The following is a 12,492-nucleotide window of genomic DNA, read 5'->3' on the forward strand; positions in this document are numbered from 1 at the left end:
GAAATAAGTAGCACTGTTCCAAACTGAGGAATCTTCTTTTTAAGGCAGAGATGATAGGAAATTATCCCTAATCAAAAATCCTCTTCCCCCTCAACTCTTGCCCCACTTTCTGTGCTTCCTTTAGTATCTATCTGGAACAGCAAGAGGCCAATCATGTCCATCGCTGAGCCATGTTTCTTTAATTGCTATGACATCCCAGTCCCATGTTCCCAACCATACTCTGAGTTCATCTGCCTTACCTGTCTAGCTACTTGCATTGAAATAAATGCAGTTTGATTTATCAAGAGTGTGCTGATGGAAAAGCACAGCAAGTCAGGCAGCATCCAAGGAGCAGGGCTTTGGCCCGAAACATGGATTTTCCTGCGCCTTGGATGCTGCCTGGCCTGCTGTGCTTTTCCAGCACCATACTCTTGACTCTAATCTCTAGCATTTGCAGAACTCACTTTCACCTAGTTTGATTTATCAGTCCTACCTTGTTCTCTACATTGTTCTCTACATTGTTCCTGCCTGTCTTGTTATTTTGACTCACTCCTTTTCCCAACTGCACATTCTCAGACTGATCTCTTTTCCCACTGTAACCCTAGATCCCATCCCATTCCCCCATACTAGTTTAAATCCTCCCAAGCAGCTCTAGCAAATCTCCCTGGCAGTATATTAAACCCTTTCCAATTCAGGTGCAATCTGTCCTTGTACAGGTCAATTTTTACCTCAGAAGAGATTCCAGTGATGCAAAAATGTGAATCTTTCTCCCCTACACCAGCTCCTCAGCCATGCATTCATTTGATCTTGCCTCCTATTCCTATCGGTAATCCAGATATCACTAACCTCAAGGAAATACTTTTAAAAATTCCTGCCCAATTTGCTATACTCTCTCCTCAGAGCATTGTTCTTTTCTCTTCCTATGTCACTAGTTCCAAAGTGTATAACAATCTCCTGTGGTCCCTCTCCCCTTTGAGAATATTCTGCACTGTCTCCAAGATACCCTTGATCGTACCACCAGCGAGGCAACACACCATTCTGATGTCTCATTGTCAGCCGTAGAAAAGTCTGTCTGTGCTTCTGACTCGAGAGTCCTCTATCAGAATTGATCACTAGGAACCTGACGTACCCCTCATTACAGTAGTGGCAGTGTCAGCATGGAAATATCTTCTATAACACTGTAGTTGCGTTCCTGTGCAACATCATGTTGTAGAAGATCCCACAATATAAATATGGAGCCTGTGGGAAAAACAAGGTTGGGGTAAACTGTCTAAATATCAGTAAAAATCAGAACAAAAATAATAGTTTCCCTAACACACATAATAGCACAATCTAAGCAAATCTTTAAATCATACCTTAATAAAATAATACAGTAAATGACTACAGCACTGTACCTTTCATGAAGCACTTCACAAAGCACGTGAGCCAACTGACCACGTTATGCTAAATGTGGAAGTTCAGTCCTCCTCAAGATTCTCCCCCAGTTTGACGAAAATTCTAAAGTAAATTTTAGACTACAATTCCCAGTTTCAAGGTAAGTTTCAAGGCTTGCAGAACTAATTGAATTCCTATTTTAGCTGAACACATTGAATTTGCATTTTGCAGACAGGCTCCTGTGGCTCTGTTTTTCTGTTCAGCTAAGAGCTGGGGATGGAATCGTCCAATAGCGAATGGAAATTCGCTTTTTTAAAACAAGTCCACAATTCACCAATCGTGTTACAGACAAATTGCTTTTGATAGACACGGGATATAGGAGAACTACTTGTACCAGAAACTTGGCTAACAGTACTTCATTCCCTGAAAGTCAATCAGCCCTTACATGTTTGACATGAAGATAGCCTGAGGAGACTCCTGCACTACCTAACCACCACTCCTACCTTTTCTGGAAGTAACCCATTTACCTGACTGTATCTGTGGATTTTCTACCTTCCTGTAACTGCCACCTATCACACCCCTTGGCTCCTATAAATTCCTCCTTGCCTCTAACTGCCATTCAAACCAATCTATGTGTTGCAATACAATCAGGTTTGCAACCAAACATACTTCCTGCAGACATGTCATCAGTAACATTGAAATTCTCCCTCATCTCCCCACAGCTGAAGGAAGAATACATCATTCTATCAAATGCATCTTTGCAGCTTAATAAGCTACAGACTCAGAAATAATAGTCTTACTGCTCTAAAAAAAACACTGCTCCAGGATAATTTTGTATCTATGTTTTATATTTTTAAAGTTTAATCAAGAGACAGATCTCAATAAAACATTTTATCAAAAAACACCCCCAATAATCACTATTGTAGATTCACAAAAAAGTAAGGTTACACTTAAAAAAAAACACTTAACTGGTCACTGCGCAGGTTTCTACAAACTAAGCTATGAATTTCACTTTTTGTTTATTTTTCTTAGAATGAACTCCAATGTCCAGAGGCACTTGTTAATAAACAGCAGAGGCAGTCAGCTGTGCAAGTTCAAGGCTCAGTCAGATAGCTGTGCACACTTACTACCTCATTATTTCACTTCACATGCAGTATTTGCTTCCTCTCTCTTCTTCCTTTGATAAAGTGCTTTTGTTTTAATCCATTTTCTTTGCAAAGTTCCAAAACAATACAACAGCTTATAAAACAGTAACTACTGCTTCAAAAATTATTGGAAATCAGCTCCAACACTGAAAATACCTTTAAAAAAGAGCAACTCTTACAGCCATAAGTTTTTTCCCATCCTCCATCGTGGATACTCAGAATCCCTACTCATGAATTAGATTGTATATCTCCATCACAAATCAAAACAAAAAGGTTCAAAAGATTCGATAATATTAAAGTCTTGTATCATATAAGATGTGTGATTTATAGATATTTAATATTAATTAGCTTTGGATTTTTAAAGTCAGAAATTGTGGCATAGATATTCTGTATGTCTGAATGTTTTATAATGATTAACTTCTAAGTATTTTTGAAGCAATGTCAATTTTTAAACTATAGTATTAGAGAGAGATTTTCTGGAGAGCAATGGGTACTTATTTACATTGGGAGAGTTTACAAATAAAATTGAATTGAATTGAATTTATTACCACGTGTACCGAGACACAGTGAAAAGCTTTGTCTTGCGAGCAATAGGGGCAGATCACAGAATTAAATAGCAATAATAGGTAAACAGCGGCAAAAACTAAAACACAGGTGTAGGCGAATGTTAAAAGTTTGTGAGTCCATTCAGTATTCTGACAACCGTAGGGTAGACACTGTTATGAAACCGGCTGGTGCATATGTTCAGGCTTCTGTACCTTCTTCCCGATGGTAGAGGTTGTAGAAAAATGTTGCCAAGGGGGGATGGATCTTTGGGAATCCTGACGGCCTTTCCTTGACAGTGAGCCTGGTAGATGGATTTTATAGATGGGAGGGTTGGCCTTTGTGAATGTCTGGACTGAGTTCACCACTCTCTGTAAAAAACAGGAATTTATGAAGTGCAAATTTTTTTTCTGATAGAAGATTATTAAATTGTTTTAAATTGCAGATACTAATGGTGGCCTAGTGATATTATCACTAAACTGTTAATCCAGAGACTTGGTAATGTTCTGGTGACCTGGGTTTGAATCCTTCCCAGGCTGCTGGTAGAATTTTAATTCAACAGATATCTGGCATTCAGAATCTAATGAAGACCACAAAACCATTGTCAATTGTTGGAAGAACCCATCTGGTTCACTAATGTCAGTTAGGGAAGGAAACTGCCGGTCTTACCGACATGTGATTCTATGTGGTTTATCACTTAACTGCTCCTTGGATAATTTGGGATGGGCAGTGAATACTGACATGGCTAGTGATGACCAGATCCCGTAAATGAATAAAATAAAGCTTGCCCAATAAAAGCTTCAGCTAAGCTCATAACACTTAGAATATGGACCTAGAAGGAATTTCCAATCATGGATGAAACATATCTCAAATTTCCAACACAGACTTATGAATACTGAAGCTTTGGGCAAGTGCTAAATGATCCATGTTCATCAGCAGAAGCTAACTAAATGCAATACGTCTTTATAGTTCTGCAAAGAGGGCATGAACATGAGTGTAGCACAATTAGAGACAATTTCAAAAGTCAGAAATAGCTCACCAAGTAGAAGTTCAACAACTGGCAGTAACTAATAGTAAAAATTGATCCAGGTAAGGGCTGCCTATGACTGAGCAGCACAAATGGCTGATGACTGCCTGTGGCTAAACGCAGCAGATCATGGCTGATAATGGTTAGAGAGCTTGGTTAAAATATTTGCTGACTATAGTCTACATGAGTTAGAGCAATGTTAGTTCAATGTAGAACTAAGATAGCAGAATTAAGCATTGGATGGGGAGGCAAAGTGGAGTGAAGAATGAAATGTTCATGGTTAAATTTTAATGGTTAAATCTGGTAGCATAAGAGAGCTTGCAGAGATGTGGAGCAAAGTGTAATCTATACTTCAGGAGAAAGTGAGGATTGCAGATGCTGGAGTTCAGAGTCGAAAAGTGTGGCACTGGAAAAGCACAGCAGGTCAGGCAGTGTCCAAGGAGCAGGAGAGGCGTCATTTTGGGCATAAGCCCTTCATCACAAATGTAAGGGGGCAAGGGGGCTAGAAATAATTAGAGGGTGGGAGTGGGGACGGGGGAGAAGATAACTGGGAAGGCAATAAGTAGATGCTGGTGGGGAGGTGATTGTAATAGGTTGATGGGGGAGGTGGAGCGAATAGGTGAGAAGCTTTTTGGAACAGCTTGTCATGGAGCCCAGAAGGGAGCAGGCTATTCTGGACCTAGTGCTTTGCAATGAACCAGACTCTATAAAAGATCTTAAAGTAAGGGAACCCTTAGGAAGTAATGATCATAATATGGTAGAGTTCAGTCTGGAGTTTGAAAGAGAGAAGGCAAAACTGTAATGGTGTTACAGTTAAATAAAGGTAATTATGAGGGCATGAGAGAGGAACTGACAAAAATAGACTGGAAGCAGAGGCTAACGGGGAAGACAGTAGAGCAAAAATGGCAGGAGTTTGTGGGTATAATTGAGGACACTATACAGAGGTTCATCCCCAAGAAAAGTAAGATTATCTGGGGAGGGATTAGACAACCGTGGCTGACAAAGGAAGTCAGGAAATGTATTAAAGAAAAAGAGAGATCCTATAAAGTGGCCAAGAACAGTGGGAAATCAGAAGATTGGGAAGACTACAAAAACAAACAGAGGATAACAAAGAGAGTAATAAGAAAGGAGAGGATCAAATATGAAGGTAGGCAAGCCAGTAATATTAGAAATGATAGTAAAAGTTTCTTTCAGTATATAAGAAACAAACGACAGGCAAAAGTAGACATTGGGCCACTTCAAACTGATGCAGGAAGCCTAGTGATGGGAGATAAGGAAATAGCAGGAGAACTTAACAAGTACTTTGTGTCATTTTTCACAGTGGAAGACATGAGTAATATCCCAACAATTAAAGGGAGTCAGGGGGCTGAGTATAGTTGCCATTATAAAAGAGATAGTGCTAGAAAAGTTAAAAAGTCTTAAAATTGATAAATCTCCTGGCCCCGATGGGATACACCCTAGAGTTCTGAGAGAGGTGGCTGAGGAAATAGCGGAGGCATTGGTTGAGATCTTTCAAGAGTCACTAGACTCAGGAAAGGTCCTGGATGATTGGAAGATGGCTGTTGTTACCCCCTTGTTCAAGAAAGGATCAAGACAAAAGATGGAAAATTATAGGCCAATTAGCCTAACCTCGGTTGTTGGTAAAATTCTAGAATCCATCATTAAGGATGAGGTTTCTAAATTCTTAGAAGAGCAGAGTCTGATTAGAACAAGTCAACATGGATTTAGTAAGGGGAGGTCATGCCTGACAAACTTGTGGGAATTCTTTGAAGAGGTGACAAGTAGGTTAGACCAGGGAAACCCAGTGGATGTGGTCTATCTAGACTTTCAAAAGGCCGTTGATAAGGTGCCACACGGGAGGCTGCTGAGCAAGGTGAGGGCCCATGGTGTTTGAGGTGATCTACTGGGATGGATTGAGGATTGGCTGTCTGACGGAAGGCAGAGAGTTGGGATAAAAGGTTCTTTTTCGGAATGGCAGCCAGTGACGAGCGGTGTCCCACAGGGTTCAGTGTTGGGGCCACAGCTGTTCGCATTATATATTAATGATTTGGATGAAGGGACTGGGGGCATTCTAGCGAAGTTTGCAGATGATACAAAGTTAGGTGGACAGGCAGGTAGTACTGAGGAAGTGGGGAGGCTACAGAAGGATCTAGACAGTTTGGGAGAGTGGTCCAGGAAATGGCTGATGGAATTCAACGTGAGCAAATGTGAGGTCTTGCACTTTGGCAAGAAGAATAAAAGCATAGACTACTTTCTAAATGGTGAGAAAATTAGTAAAGCCAAAGTACAAAGGGACCTGGGAGTGCTAGTCGAGGATTCTCTAAAGGTAAACATACAGGTTGAGTCCGTGATTAAGAAAGCGAATGCAATGTTGTCACTTATCTCAAGAGGGTTGGGATATAAAAGCACCGTTGTGCTACTGAGATTTTATAAAGCTCTGGTTAGGCCCCATTTGGAGTACTGTGTCCAGTTTAGGCCCCCACACCTCAGGAAGGACATACTGGCACTGGAACGTGTCCAGCGGAAATTCACACGGATGATCCCTGGAATGGTAGGTCTAACATATGAGGAACGGCCGAGGATCCTGGGATTGTATTCATTGGAGTTTAGAAGATTAAGGGGAGACTTAATAGAGACATACAAGATAATACATGGCTTGGAAAGGGTGGACGCTAGGAAATTGTTTCCATTAGGCGAGGAGACTAGGACACACAGTCTTAGAATTAGAGGGGGTCAATTCAGAACAGAAATGCGGAGACATTTCTTCAGCCAGAGGGTGGTGGGCCTGTGGAATTCATTGCCACGGAGTGCAATGGAGGCCGGGACGCTAAATGTCTTCAAGGCAGAGATGGATAGATTTTTGTTGTCTCGAGGAATTAAGGGCTACGGGGAGAACGCTGGTAAGTGGAGTTGAAATGCCCATCAGCCATGATTGAATGGCGGAGTGGACTCAATGGGCCGAATGGCCTTACTTCCACTCCTATGTCTTATGGTCTTATGGTCTTAAGCATTAGATCTGAGATGAGGTGGGGGGATTTGGAAACTAGTGAAGTTGCTGTTGATATTGTGTGGTTGGAGGGTCTCACGGTGGAAGATGAGGCATTCTTCCTTGAGTCGTTGGGTAGCTTGGATTTGGCGGTGGAGGAGGCCCAGGACTTTTATGTCCTTGGTGGAGTGAGAGGGAAGTGGTTGGCCACCGGGCAGTGGGATGTTCCCTGAAAAGTTCCATGAGTTGGCATTCTGTCTCCCCAATGTAGAGGAGACCACAAAGAGAGCAATGGACCCAGTAGATAAGGTGTGCAGGAAAATCTCTGCCGGACAGAGGTGAGGGGGGAGGTGTGGGCACAGGTTTTACATGTCTTGCAGTGACAAGAGAAGGTGCTGAGTGTGGAGGTTGGATTTGTGAGGGGCGCTGACCTAGTGAGGGAGTCATGGAGGGAATGTTCTCTGCAGAACACAGATAGGGTTGCAAGGGAAATATATCTCGGGTGGTGGGTCTGACTATTGGTGGTGGAAATGGCAGAAGAAAATATCCAAAGATTAATTGGGATGAAGGTGAGGACTGGAGTGGGGATTCCATCCTTATTACGGTTGGAGGGGTGGGGTTCAAAGGCTGAGGTGCAGGAAGTGGTGGACATGTGCTGGAGGGCATTGTTGATCACGTGGGAGGCAAAATTGTGGCCCTTGAAATAGGAGGTCATCTGGGATGTCCTGGAATGAAGGTAATTTTTAAATATATAAACTTACCTCGGGAGTTTTCAGTCTTTATTTTCTCAGCGGCAGTTGAAGTGGGAGAAGTGACTGCGGCAACCAATGGAATGGATATTGGAGCGAGAGAGGGAAGATTAAGTTGTTGTGGTCTACGTTGTGTTGGGACAGGACTTCTGTCTCCGTGTTCGTTTGGAGGAGAGAGACATCAGGTCTGATTAAAAGTATAAGCAGTTTTAATGAGAGAGAATCGTACACAGTACAGTGAGGTGTCTAGCTCACTGGAGAAGGCGCGTTCTGATTCTATTGTACTGTTCTGCCTAACTTCTTAGCCCCCTCACACCTCAGTACATCCTTATTTGGTAATATGCAGTATGCTAGTATGTCATTGGTTCTTACCTGATAACATTCTATTACCTCAGTTTGAGCTACGTGCATTTTGACACGGCTCCAATGTCCTGTTATCTCTCACCCTCCCTGGGGCCTCTTCAGGCTATGCCATCAGCTTTTCAGTCTGTTCTTAGTATAACATAATGGCTTACTGCTGTCTAGTGAAGCTAACAAGTTCCAGACTTGCTAATACTACCTTACGCGAGCACTACCTAACAATAAAGTTTCTTACACTGCCTAACCTTAATAATGGATCCCAACACTCCCTCCCTTGGCCTCAAACGAGGCCACACAAAATACAGCAGTTCGCGCGCAGCAGTCAGGACCCGGATGGTCGGTGAGCGCCCCCCCGTCGCTCCTCTGCAAGGCCGACCAATTAGCTTAACCTGGCTTGTCTGACTCTAGGGAGACATAGTTATAGGGGATAGGAGTCCCTAAGCAGCATACAACTTCACAAAGCAATCCGCGTCGCAAAACATCCCTACTCTAGGCGCCTCTCCAGTTCGCATACAATCGTTAAGGCACGAGAAGCAGTGAAATAATACATAACAGACATAAGCACTCAAAAGTCGTAACATGGGGGTGGGAGGTTCCCCTCCATCTCAAATTCGGCCATGCCAACTGTCGCACAGGGAGCGCCTGCGCATTCCTGCTGTACAGCTTGATAAGGTGGGGGCGAAGAAAGGTGGTCATCCTTGCCTGTAAGGGCTCGGTCGATAGTTCGAGTTACAAGGGTCCTGAGACAAGGGATACAACAACAGCCGCAAATAATAAAAATAGCAACAGAAATGCTCAGGCCCAGGGCCAACTGCCCCAACATATTTCCCCATTTCCCGAATGTTTTGCTCAACCAATCTGTAACAGGATTACTGACCCCAGACTGCAGCTTCAGTTCAGTGGCCAGAGCACGCAGTTTCCTTAAAGTTCTAGTGAGTTTCCCATCTGGGCCCGTATTGTTTGCTATTGAAGCACAACACATTGCGCCAAACATCACGCAGACCCCTCCTTTCTCTGCTAAGAGCATATCCAAGGCCTGCCTGTTCTGTAGGGCCATTAGCGAGGTCTGAGCGAGCTGTTCATGGATCGCGTCTACCGCATCCCCGGTTAAGTTGGCCAGCCTCTGGACATTGTAGTGGATGAGATTAATTCTGTTCACATTTTTATTTGTAGTGACGGGGAAGATAGCTGCGAACAGGGGGAAACTCTCAAAACCGGAGACTATCTCATTGGCCAGTTTATATTCATCGGGAATGTTCCTAGCCTGTCCGATGGCGTCGATCCAGACCCCATGCGGATTTTTTAAATCCACTATACCTGTAGCCAGATTAATCCAGGTACTGGGACCACTGACGGCTCGTCTATATCGAACGTAGGCATCAAGTCCCCGGGGCGGTTGCCGGATGGTGTAAGCCCCGGGTGCTCTTGGTGACAAGAAAAGCGGAGCATTCAGGGTCACGAGGACACAACTCCCTTCCCAATTCAGAGGAAGCCAATTGTACAGGGTCTTAGCTCCACAATACCACCACAGGTCCGCTCGACTCACGGTCAACTTGGCGGCCCCATCTTTGGTGAGCTCCCAGCTCCTGTTACAGCTAGATACATCCACCGAACCGACCCTGTATCCCCGGGCAAGTGACCGGGGGTTGGTGAAGCAAGTGAAGTTTACCAATGGGAGGATAACAAAGTCGGGTGGGGTAACAGTTGGCGGGGCCATTGGAAAATACTGTTCCCAGGATCTGCATTTTACTGTGGGGTTGGTCTTGGACATTAACTCAACAGCACAATCCATGTGCCCTTCCTCGAATGGGGTCCTACTCATAATCAGTCCCGGCCTCCCTTTTGCACAGACCCAACAGTTGTCTTGGTCTGCCTGCTGCGAAAACTGGATGATCCGGTCAATCCAGGCGTTTGCCTCCGTGTACCCTGTGGCTAGCGCAAGCCGGCTCCTGGGGCCGGCCAACTTATCAGTTTCAAAAGTTTGGACAACATCAGGTTTGGCTTGTGGGCGGGCCGCATTGGTGTTCCCTAGGTTGATCCTAATATACCCCACTGGGTCCTTCCCGGTGATGGCAACCCCTACAGCCAGATACAGTAATTTGGCCCTTTCTGAGTCATAGTACAGGCTACCATATCGGCTCCGACCATCTCCATACTTGCAGGTTTTGCTGTACCACCCGGCCATATATAGGGGATTAGAGAGTCCGGGCTCGGTCCTGAGGACCAAGGGGTTCTTTCTCCTTTGTGCTGTCGCGATCTGTCCCCTCCCCAATGAGATTTTCCGTTGCAAATCCCGATACTCTGTTCGCTTCGGGGTACTGGTATATGTTTGCCCCCACCACACGTCACCCCAAGCATGGCATGGCCTAACATTAACCCAGGCTTGTGGATAACCCGCACATGCATCGGAGAGGTGAGGGTGACATGCACAGGGGCACATATACACATCATAACCGTTCCATGCCCCTTCAGCCCCCCCACCACAGTCTATCACATCACAGAGGTCGAACTGAAAGGTTTGCTTTATTCCGGGGTCAACTTCCAATATTACCTTTGCCCCACATGGATCCTTTGTTACCTGCACGGAGAGTCGTACCGCAAAGCACAGACCCAGCCCTATGAGAAGATGACCAGTCCACCTTGGTTCAGACATCATCACCACCACTCTCCGTCTCCTCTCCGGGAGCGCCCTCCACCAGTGATTGTCCTTTTGGAGATCTGGAACAGTGTGAAAAGTGGTGCCAGTTATTGTCCCCCTCCCTGTCCACCCTCAGGGTGTTGTTAGCCACTTCAGTGACTCGGAATGGCCCTTGCCACCTCTGCTCACTCCAGGACGTCCTGCCTGGGTGCCGGAGGTAAACTTCCTCCCCCACCGAGAGCGGTGCCGTCGAACCAGTCTCCTTTTCCCGAGCATCGATCACCTGTTGCCTGACTAGCTTAACCATCTCGTGCAAGACCTGCATGTACTGAGTCATGCCCTGGTTCATGAAGTCCCAGGTGTCCTCCCACCGGGGTGATAAGCGAGGTCCGGGCATGGGTCTACCGGTCAGAATCTCATGAGGGCAAAGGAAGGTGTCTCCGCACTTCTCCTGGTGCATGGACATAAGAGCCAGGGGCAGTGCTTGTACCCAAGTCATGGAGGTCCCCGCCAGGACCTTCGCTATCTTGTCCTTCAGGGTCCTATTCGCCCGCTCAACTAAGCCCTGGCTTTCTGGATGGTATACACTGCCAAACCTATGGCTTATTCCCAGTGCCGCCTCCACATGGGCTAGGTGTTCGTTCTTAAAGTGGGTGCCGTTATCGGTACAAACGAGTCTGGGCACCCCATGTCTGGGGATTAACTCATTTCGCAGCCAGTTGGCCACTACCTCCCCATCCTCCTTCTTTGTTGGCGTCGCCTCCACCCACCGGGAAAAACGGTCCACAATCACCAGGAGGAACCTGTAGTGGTCTGGCGTGCGCCACTTGGCTCCCATGTCAGTGAAGTCCATGCAGATTTCCTGCCACGGGCCGAGGGGCATTGGGAAAGTAAGTAGTGGGTGAGGGAGAGCTCTGCGAGCGTTATGCTCATTGCAAATCTTACACTTTGCTCTCAGATTTTCCAATTGTTCCCGTAGCTTGGGAGCCCACCAATGATCCCGCACTGCCAGGAGGACCTTAGACAGTGCCACATGCGTCGGACCATGGAGTTCAGCAAATAGTGTAGGGAGCAGGGACCGGGGCGCCACTACCTCTCCGCCTGCCGATCTCCATAGTCAATGCTGCGACGTCCCCACACAAATCGTCTGGGCCACCGCACCCTTGCTCTCCCACTCACCTTTCTCGGCCGCACTTGCGCGGTCTTGTAACTCAATAAGGTGCATAATGGCATCCTCCCGGCTGACCGGGTTGCCCACATCACGTTCATTCCCATGTGGTGTCCCCTGTCCATCCGTTATCCCTTCTTCCGTGGCCCCTCCAACACTGCCTCCCTGTGTGCGGTTCCCTGAGCATAGGTTCAAAGCCTGAATGACCCCCTTCGCTGCCTCATCAGCCACAGAATTCCCCCTACCCTCCTCTGTGTCCGGTCCCGAGTGCCCCTGTACCTTGACGACTGCTACCTCTGTTGGAAGGAAGGCAGCTCTGAGTAGCCGCCGAAGGCTGGTTTCATGTTTTACCGGTCGTCCCGCTGTTGTTTGAAACCCCCGACGTATCCAAGATGTGCCCTCTACATGTACCGCCCCCCAGACATAACTAGAATCTGTGTATATGTTTACCCTCATCCCGCTACTCAGCTCAAGTGCTCTTGTTAGACCTGCGATCTCTGCCAATTGGGCAGAGGCTTGCTGA

The sequence above is a fragment of the Hemiscyllium ocellatum genome, chromosome 6 (assembly GCF_020745735.1).
Source record: "Hemiscyllium ocellatum isolate sHemOce1 chromosome 6, sHemOce1.pat.X.cur, whole genome shotgun sequence".
Taxonomy (NCBI): domain Eukaryota; kingdom Metazoa; phylum Chordata; class Chondrichthyes; order Orectolobiformes; family Hemiscylliidae; genus Hemiscyllium; species Hemiscyllium ocellatum.